Below are 10,041 nucleotides of genomic sequence, written 5' to 3'. Positions count from 1 at the left end.
GACAGGGAGCTCTCTAATGGGCTGTAATTGGGTTCTAAAAGTGGTGCTCCAAGTGCCAAACAAGTGTGGGATTGGGATTAAGAAATGAGCAGTGAGGGTGCAATTGGCTGTTTTCTCTGGAATGTGACTGTGAGAGCTGCAGGAGTGCCAGGTGTGTGTTCCAGTCCCCAGCATTTGGTTTGCACATGTCCTGCTCAGACGCAAGTACAATTTCCTCAGTCCTGAACACAGCAGAATGAGAATTATGGACTGGCAGTGTTAAGGTGATTGGTGTGACAGGGGTCAAACTGGGAAAACATTGGGGAATTCCTCAGTTTGTGCTTTTGCCAAACTCACCCAAACCTCTGCTAGGAAGTGATGGGCTGGAAAAGTTGAGGCAGAAATGGAATTGAAAACTGGGGCTCTTGACACTGTAATTGCTGAAACTAAATGTGTCCAAGCAGCAGCTCTTGTTGTGCAGGGAATAACTCCTGTCAGCAGCAAGGCCCTGACTGAAGTGGCAGCTGCAGTTGTTCCTGTGGTGTGGGCCAGTGGAGCTGCAGGAGAGTGGAAGAGGGCAGAACCTGTAGGTATTACCCCTGATGTGGGATCTCTATGGGTAAGGCCAACCCAGTATCCTTTAAAATCAGAATGCCAGACTGGATTGGTTGCAGGAACAGCTAAATTGGCTCCTCCTGGTTTGCTTGTAGGACGTGAATGCAAGAACCTGCCAAGAAAACCAGTGGACAAGATGATTGATTAGTGCAGGACCTGAGAGAAGCACCTTGAATGACAACCTGGAGGAGTTTCCAGTATTGGATTTAAAAGATGGCCTTTGCATCTCCTTGAGCAAGGAAAGCCAAGAAAGCTTTGCTTTTGCAGGAGAAAATGGGGCAAGCAGGCAGGAAGAAGAGAAGCCCCGTGACTCCTCCCTGAGCCCCAGACAGCCCATGAACTGCCTTGCTGGGAATGGTGGGACGGGCTGGACTCTGCATTGCTCCCTCGGGATGTGTGGTAAGACTGTTATGGCGACTTTTTGAATAGATGGTGCAAGGGCAGCCTTTAAGCAGCTGAAGCATTCCCTGAGGAGAGCTCTGGGTCTGCCAGATGTGTCAGAACTGTTGGAAGCATCTTTGGTGGGGAGGGCAAACAAAGGCCAAGGTGTGCAGTGACCCCCCTGAGAAGGGACTTTCAGTTAATGGCATCCCTGATGGTGAACTTTGTGGGCTGTTCCCCCTGTAGGGCAGGTGATAGTCCCAGCTCCAGTTATGGGAAAAATGGTTAAAAGGGAGCCCCAAAAGCTGGAAGTCCTCCTGGAGGCTCCTGGCAAAGAGAGTTTGCTGCGTTCCCCCTGACAGAAGGACAGTGATAGCTTTTGAGTGCTGGTAGATCCTTTTAATAGATAGCCTTGAGTGTGTCCTTGTTGCACCAGTAGGACTTATCAAAGTCCCCATATTCCAGGAGATAGACACATTGAAGTTTAAAATATTCTTCCTAATCCTTTGTTGGCTTGAGGCTCTCCCCTCAGGAACTGCAGGAACTCCTGGTGCCGCCTGGGCCGATGGATTGGACGCCCCAGCCCCTCCGTTCCTGCCCAGCCACTGGGGCCGTGTCCAGTGGTGGCACTGCCAGCCCTGCAGGTGAAGTGGGAAGGGCCTTTGCAGGTCTGGTGGGTCACATTTATAGCAGGTAAAGTTGCAGTAAAAGGACCTGGGGTCTGTTATTCTTGAGTTCAGAAAGCTCCTTTTGATTGGTGAGCAGGACAAAGTGGATCCTTAAGAGTTCCCATCCGTGTTTGTGTCTCAGCCTGTGTTAGGATTCAGGGCTGTAGCTGTTGTTGTCACTGAGGAGTCAAACTGTGCTTTAAATAATGAGACCCTGGCCTGATGGCCCAGTGTCAAGGCAAAAGGTGGAATGCTCTCTGAGTGTTGAGATGTAACAAGGGCTAATCCTTTTTGCAGTGGGATGGAGCCTGGAAAGTGCACAGAGCTGAGCCCAGGGATTGAAAGGGACCAAGCAAGGGAGGTGAAGAAAGAAGGAAGAAGGGAAGTGAGGCAGCAGGCAAGCAGCACCAAGTTGCTGTGTAAGCAGGTGAGTTGTGTTGAGGTTCCTCAGGCAGGCACTGAGGACTTGGAGGGCTCCAGACAGAGCAGACCTGGGAAGGCCCTCGGTGAAGCCCCTCAGAAACCTGAAGCCCCTGGGCCTTTTGGGGAGCCTGAGCTATTGCAGCCCTGGGGATGGCTTTGGTTTCCTTCTCTCCTCAGAGTAAAACTCTGTGGGGGAGTCTGTGATCTCCCTGACTTTTGTGTCATAACTGAAACTTGGAAGGAAGTTGACCTTGTGTAGTTTCCCAACTGACTTGGCCGGGTTGAACCAGCAGTGCCAGATTGTTGTAGTGTGCAGGGTGTTGTTTGTGTCTGAGCAGTTTGGGGTTGATTTGCCAAGGGGAGCCATGGAATGTTATGGTGTTTTTGTCCCAATATTTGGAGGCAGTGCCCTGGATGAGTTGATTTCTGCCTCACTCCCTGATATCTGAGTTAGGAGATGTACCAAGAACTGGTAGTTTTTGCAGTGGGATGTTCCCTAGAAAGTGCATGGAGCTGAGCCAAGGAACTTAAAGGGACTGAGCAAGCAAAGTCAAGAAAGAATGAAGAAGGGAACTGAGGCAGCAGCCAAGCAGCACCAAGCTCCTCTACAACCAGGTGAGTTGTCTTGAAGTTGATAAGGTGGTCACTGAGAACTTTGGGGTCTGCAGGCACAGGTGACCACCAGAGACCCCCAATGGAGCCCCTCAGAGAACTTATAAGGGTTTGTGTAGATGGGAACAGGTGTTGGGAGTGTCCTGAATGTGCAACAGGAATGCAGGGAAGGAAAATGAACCCTCCTGTCATGCTGACCCCTCCCATCAGCTGCAGTGGAGACCCCTCCGTGTGCCCTTTGGGAGCGGATTGCCAGGACCCCCGTGGGGCTGGGATCATGGCAGGGTGTTGTAAGCAAGGAATGCCTGGCTTCTAAAAGTCACCAGCTGAGTCTTAGAGGCTCCTTTGAAGAGCTGTTTTCAGGCAGGCAAATTGCCCCCCAGGAGGGACTCTGTGCCTGCTCTCCCGTGGCTCCAAGGGATCTCTGGCCCTTCACGCCGGCACCGAGATTTTCTCGGGAAGGGCCTCAGATCTCCGGACCAGTCTGGGACACAGGCAAGATCCCCCTGCATTTTGGGACCAAATTGGCCCCTGGAGGGACAGTGCTGTTGGTGACCCCCGGGTTGGGGCACCCCGAGGACTCCAGCGCGCACCGAAAGGATTATTCGGGGAGATCCTCGGGGTGCCCGGCCCTGGGGAGCTCAAAGCAAGGTCCCTGCCATGGATTCAGGCATTGCTGAGAGTATCCCAGGGGTCCCTGTCCCTGCTAGACAGGGAGCTCTCTAATGGGCTGTAATTGGGTTCTAAAAGTGGTGCTCCAAGTGCCAAACAAGTGTGGGATTGGGATTAAGAAATGAGCAGTGAGGGTGCAATTGGCTGTTTTCTCTGGAATGTGACTGTGAGAGCTGCAGGAGTGCCAGGTGTGTGTTCCAGTCCCCAGCATTTGGTTTGCACATGTCCTGCTCAGACGCAAGTACAATTTCCTCAGTCCTGAACACAGCAGAATGAGAATTATGGACTGGCAGTGTTAAGGTGATTGGTGTGACAGGGGTCAAACTGGGAAAACATTGGGGAATTCCTCAGTTTGTGTTTTTGCCAAACTCACCCAAACCTCTGCTAGGAAGTGATGGGCTGGAAAAGTTGAGGCAGAAATGGAATTGAAAACTGGGGCTCTTGACACTGTAATTGCTGAAACTAAATGTGTCCAAGCAGCAGCTCTTGTTGTGCAGGGAATAACTCCTGTCAGCAGCAAGGCCCTGACTGAAGTGGCAGCTGCAGTTGTTCCTGTGGTGTGGGCCAGTGGAGCTGCAGGAGAGTGGAAGAGGGCAGAACCTGTAGGTATTACCCCTGATGTGGGATCTCTATGGGTAAGGCCAACCCAGTATCCTTTAAAATCAGAATGCCAGACTGGATTGGTTGCAGGAACAGCTAAATTGGCTCCTCCTGGTTTGCTTGTAGGACGTGAATGCAAGAACCTGCCAAGAAAACCAGTGGACAAGATGATTGATTAGTGCAGGACCTGAGAGAAGCACCTTGAATGACAACCTGGAGGAGTTTCCAGTATTGGATTTAAAAGATGGCCTTTGCATCTCCTTGAGCAAGGAAAGCCAAGAAAGCTTTGCTTTTGCAGGAGAAAATGGGGCAAGCAGGCAGGAAGAAGAGAAGCCCCGTGACTCCTCCCTGAGCCCCAGACAGCCCATGAACTGCCTTGCTGGGAATGGTGGGACGGGCTGGACTCTGCATTGCTCCCTCGGGATGTGTGGTAAGACTGTTATGGCGACTTTTTGAATAGATGGTGCAAGGGCAGCCTTTAAGCAGCTGAAGCATTCCCTGAGGAGAGCTCTGGGTCTGCCAGATGTGTCAGAACTGTTGGAAGCATCTTTGGTGGGGAGGGCAAACAAAGGCCAAGGTGTGCAGTGACCCCCCTGAGAAGGGACTTTCAGTTAATGGCATCCCTGATGGTGAACTTTGTGGGCTGTTCCCCCTGTAGGGCAGGTGATAGTCCCAGCTCCAGTTATGGGAAAAATGGTTAAAAGGGAGCCCCAAAAGCTGGAAGTCCTCCTGGAGGCTCCTGGCAAAGAGAGTTTGCTGCGTTCCCCCTGACAGAAGGACAGTGATAGCTTTTGAGTGCTGGTAGATCCTTTTAATAGATAGCCTTGAGTGTGTCCTTGTTGCACCAGTAGGACTTATCAAAGTCCCCATATTCCAGGAGATAGACACATTGAAGTTTAAAATATTCTTCCTAATCCTTTGTTGGCTTGAGGCTCTCCCCTCAGGAACTGCAGGAACTCCTGGTGCCGCCTGGGCCGATGGATTGGACGCCCCAGCCCCTCCGTTCCTGCCCAGCCACTGGGGCCGTGTCCAGTGGTGGCACTGCCAGCCCTGCAGGTGAAGTGGGAAGGGCCTTTGCAGGTCTGGTGGGTCACATTTATAGCAGGTAAAGTTGCAGTAAAAGGACCTGGGGTCTGTTATTCTTGAGTTCAGAAAGCTCCTTTTGATTGGTGAGCAGGACAAAGTGGATCCTTAAGAGTTCCCATCCGTGTTTGTGTCTCAGCCTGTGTTAGGATTCAGGGCTGTAGCTGTTGTTGTCACTGAGGAGTCAAACTGTGCTTTAAATAATGAGACCCTGGCCTGATGGCCCAGTGTCAAGGCAAAAGGTGGAATGCTCTCTGAGTGTTGAGATGTAACAAGGGCTAATCCTTTTTGCAGTGGGATGGAGCCTGGAAAGTGCACAGAGCTGAGCCCAGGGATTGAAAGGGACCAAGCAAGGGAGGTGAAGAAAGAAGGAAGAAGGGAAGTGAGGCAGCAGGCAAGCAGCACCAAGTTGCTGTGTAAGCAGGTGAGTTGTGTTGAGGTTCCTCAGGCAGGCACTGAGGACTTGGAGGGCTCCAGACAGAGCAGACCTGGGAAGGCCCTCGGTGAAGCCCCTTGGAAACCTTCTAAGGGTAGTTGTGTATGGTGATAAGTGTTGGGAAATGTCCTGAATGTGGAACAGGAATGCAGGGAAGGAAAATGAGCCCTCCTGTAATGCTGACCCCTCCCATCAGCTGCAGTGGAGACCCCTCCGTGTGCCCTTTGGGAGCGGATTGCCAGGACCCCCGTGGGGCTGGGATCATGGCAGGGTGTTGTAAGCAAGGAATGCCTGGCTTCTAAAAGTCACCAGCTGAGTCTTAGAGGCTCCTTTGAAGAGCTGTTTTCAGGCAGGCAAATTGCCCCCCAGGAGGGACTCTGTGCCTGCTCTCCCGTGGCTCCAAGGGATCTCTGGCCCTTCACGCCGGCACCGAGATTTTCTCGGGAAGGGCCTCAGATCTCCGGACCAGTCTGGGACACAGGCAAGATCCCCCTGCAGTTTAGGACCAAATTGGCCCCCTGGAGGGACAGTGCTGTTGGTGCCCCCCGGGTTGGGGCACCCCGAGGACTCCAGCGCGCACCGAAAGGATTATTCGGGGAGATCCTCGGGGTGCCCGGCCCTGGGGAGCTCAAAGCAAGGTCCCTGCCATGGATTCAGGCATTGCTGAGAGTATCCCAGGGGTCCCTGTCCCTGCTAGACAGGGAGCTCTCTAATGGGCTGTAATTGGGTTCTAAAAGCGGTGCTCCAAGTGCCAAACAAGTGTGGGATTGGGATTAAGAAATGAGCAGTGAGGGTGCAATTGGCTGTTTTCTCTGGAATGTGACTGTGAGAGCTGCAGGAGTGCCAGGTGTGTGTTCCAGTCCCCAGCATTTGGTTTGCACATGTCCTGCTCAGACACAGGTCCAACTTGCTCAGTCCTTAACCCAAGAGAGGGAGAATTATGGACTGGCAGTGTTAAGGTGATTGGTGTGACAGGGGTCAAACTGGGAAAACATTGGGGAATTCCTCAGTTGGTCTGTTTGCCAAACTAACCCAAACCTGTGCTAGGAAGAGATGGACTGGGGTCTCTGATCTCCTGGGCAGTTGTTTTGCATGACCCTGGGAGCCTCTGGGATTAGACTGGCCTGGGCAGACAGGGAGCAGTTTGTCCTGTGGAGCTGGGCTGGGTTTGTTGAGGATGCCTTGGGAGGCAGGGCTGGAGAGGCTCCTCTGTTGGCTGTAGTGGTGGAAGGTTGTAGCAGCAGGGCTGGAGCCTTCGCCCTCCTGCTCCCCCCGTGAGCCCCGACGGGCCCGTGCCCTTGGCAATGGAGGGCCCTCCATTGCTGAGTCAGCGGTTCCGGGGGCCAGGAGGGATGGGATCAGGATGCCGAGCTCCGCCCAGGGCCAGGGCTGCCAGTGTTCAACCATGGAGGGAACTGAAAGCACAGTGAGATGGAGGCCAAGCTGCAGCACAGGGATGGGTGAGAAAAGACCCTAGTCCTCAGGTGGAGCTTTGAATTCCCTGGAAAAATGGATCCTGTCAGATGGATCAGGCCCTTGTGGGTGCTGGAGCAGAGGCCTCTGTCATTTATGGTCACCCTGAAAGGTTGCAAGGACAGCAAGTTCTGACTGCAGGATGAGGTGGCAAACAAAGTGAAGTGGTCCAGAGAAAAGCTGAGGCTAAAATTGGTCCTGTGCCAGAGCAGCCTCGTGCAGTGCTTGTTGCTGTCCCTGAGTGTCCCATTGCAGTGGATATTTCCAAGGGTGCCTTGTGCTGGGGAGCACTGGGGCAGTTCCCTTTCCCTGGGCAGGGCAGGCAGGGCACGTTTCCCCCCTCGAGGGTGGCTCCACAGTCCCCCCCTGTGCCCTGGGAGCGTGGCAGAACACCTGGACCCACTGTCCTTGTCAGAGAGGGCACAAGGGATGGTTGGATGGGGGAGGGAATGGCTCAGGGAGTACAAGCACCATTACAATGAGTAGGGCAGCACCTGGAAAGGAAGAAGGGGAGTTAATCCAGACAAAATCCAAGCACCTGCCCAAGCTGTGATATTTTTAGGAACTCAGTGGTGCTGTGGTCCCCAGGAAGTATTGCCCAGGACTAGGCAGGAGACTTCAGGCTCTGTCACCCCCAGAGCAAGTGTCCAGGGGCAGGCAGTGGGGAGGCAGCTCTGTTGTTGAGGATGGGGTTATTTTCTCTGCTTTTTTTTGTCTCCAGAGATGTTCTTCCCGTTAATCCAAACTGACTCCATCTCCTAACTCTCTGAAGAGGTTTTCTGCTTTTTGTGGGAGGGTAAGGTTTGGGTTCTAACTATAGAAGAGCCAACAAAATAAAGGCTTTGTGGCAAACAAATGGTGTCTCCCAAACTCTTTGTACTTCAAATAGATGCCTTTATTCTTAGTTTTTTCTTATTGGTATTCTCAAGGTACTTAATACCCTGTCTACAGTTATTTATTTTGGCTTCTCTTTTTTATTTGTTACAGAGTTGATGTGACTGACTTCTTTTTGAAATGCAGCAGTGCTCTCAAGGATATTTCCCCCCCACTCCTGGGCTTGTGCAGGGCTGTTGAGTCCGTGTGTGCCACTGTTCTTGTCCCAGGGGGACCGAGTGACATTTGGAACCAAACCTGGGGACTTGAACTCTAGGAATGTTTCTGTGTCTTTGAATTTTAAATTGCACATGAAGCAGAAATATGTTTGTGTTTTCCAGGTTATATTGTCATGAAAATAGAAATGCATCATTGGATCTTACTCCTCTGAGGGCAAACCACCAGACTGATCATTTCTTAGTCCATCAGACCCAGTGCCAGGAACTCAGAGGGCTGTTTGTGTGCAAATGTGCTGAGTGGTGGTGGCCCCCGTGAGACTGTGACCAGCTGGAAATGTGTGTGTGTGTGTGTGCAGAGCTGGGCTGGATCCCTTGGGATTTGGCTCCCAGATCCCCCCCAGCCTTCAGGAAAACCAGAGGCCACCGAACCCTGAGGGAAGGGAGTCCCATTTGCAGAAGGGTTTGTAGATTGGGGAAAAGCTCTCCAGAACAAAGCCTGTGTTCCAAACCCCTTCAGGCCAAAGTCAAGGAGCACAAACCCTGGAGTCATCAAGTTATGAAGTTTGGTTCAAACCATTTCCTAATAAGTCAGTTTTAATGAAGTGTTAAAAGGAGAACTTAAATAAGGGTAATTTCTGATGGAGAATAATGGGAAGAAGTGGTTTAAGTTCCCTAAACATGTTTTATATCAGTCCATGGTTATTTAATTGAGCATTGTTTGGAATTTTTCTTTTTGCATTCGTTCCTGGTGTGCTTTTCTCTATCTAAGGGATGTTTGGAGGTCTTTTTGATTGCTTGAAGGTTTTTAATGTCAGTGCTGGATTGGGGTGGACAGTCATTGTAACATGATTTAGAGTTGGATGCATTTTATTCTGTGTGCCCTCTTTGATGTCTCGTGTTCAGCGAGTGACTGGTCAGAGTTTGGCCCAAGCCTTTGTTTTTCAGGTGAAAAACCCGAAGGGGGAATTGTAGTTGCAGCTTTGCCCTTGAGCTGCAGCTGGAGCCTGGCCAAAGAACAAGGCAAAGCTCCCTGGGGAAGGAAGGGGGAGCCAGAGAAGAAAAGCAGCTGCAGCCAGAAAGGTGGGTTTGGGCGGGAGAAGAGGGGCTGTGACCCAGCAAGGGGCTCTGGAGGGCTCTGGGGTCTCTATAGGGGCTCTGGGGTCTCTATAGGGGCTCTGGGGTCTCTATAGGGGCTCTGGGGTCTCTATAGGGGCTCTGGAGGGCTCTGGGGTCCCTATAATGGCTCTGGGGTCTCTGTAGGGACTCTGGGGTTTCTATCGTGGCTCTGGGGTCCCTATAATGGCTCTGGGGTCTCTGTAGGGGCTCTGGGGTCCCTCTCCTGGCTCGGGGTCCCTCTCCTGGCTCGGGGTCCCTCTCCCTGCCGGCACAGGAGCTGCTGCCGCCCCAGCAAGAGGCAGAGGAGTCGCTGCCCAGAAGCAAGAACTCACTGAGAGCTGAACTGGGGCCGTGTGGGCAGGGCCAGAGGGGAGCAAAGGAAGGGATTTGTTGCTAAGAAAAGAAATAAAGTTTGGGTCATTTGTTGGGGAGATTTGTGTCAGTTTCTGATCATTTTTGGGGGTTATTTTTTGTGAGTTTCTGGTCATTTTCGGGGGAGATTTGGGTCAGTTTCTGGTCATTTTTTGGGGAGATTTGGGAAACGGATCATTTTTTAGGGGAGATTTGGGTCAGTTTTGGGTCATTTATTGGGGTTTTTTTTGCTAAGTTTCTGGTCATTCTTTGGGGAGATTTGGGTGAGTTCTGGGTCATTTTGGGGGGTGATTTGGGTCAGTTTCTGGTAATTTTATGGGGTGATTTGGCTGACTTGTGGGTGATTTTTTGGGGAGATTTGGGTGAGTTCTGGGTCATTTTATGGGGTGATTTGGCTGACTTTCTGGTCGCTTTTTGGGGTGATTTGGGTGAGTTTTGGGTCTATTTTTGCGGTAATTTTGGGTCAATTTCTGGTCATTTTTTGGGGTGATTGGGCTGACTTTTGTGTTATTTTTTGGGGAGATTTGGGTGAGTCTTGGTATCAGTGTTTTGGGGTTTT

The 10,041-nt window shown here is 51.7% G+C and overlaps 1 long non-coding RNA gene across 3 annotated transcripts; it reads left to right on the top strand.

The window, feature by feature from the left end:
• Window positions 1-864: 864 nt before the first annotated feature.
• Window positions 865-8,864, top strand: LOC127473381 (uncharacterized). 3 transcript variants are annotated; one of them, XR_007905431.1, is made up of 3 exons: window positions 865-993; window positions 4,882-5,457; window positions 7,930-8,864. It is a non-coding gene; the product is annotated as an uncharacterized LOC127473381 (long non-coding RNA). The 3 variants fall into 3 exon arrangements; XR_007905429.1 differs by lacking the exon at window positions 4,882-5,457 and adding an exon at window positions 1,495-2,070; XR_007905430.1 differs by lacking the exon at window positions 865-993 and adding an exon at window positions 4,252-4,380.
• The last annotated feature ends 1,177 nt before the right edge of the window (window positions 8,865-10,041 follow it).

Source organism: Manacus candei, unplaced genomic scaffold (genome assembly GCF_025592945.1).
Source record: "Manacus candei isolate 608988 ecotype Guabito, Panama unplaced genomic scaffold, ASM2559294v1 h1tg000035l, whole genome shotgun sequence".
Taxonomy (NCBI): Eukaryota; Metazoa; Chordata; class Aves; order Passeriformes; family Pipridae; genus Manacus; species Manacus candei.
Note: the sequence above shows the minus strand (reverse complement) of the source record. Positions and strands in the feature narration are given on the sequence as shown.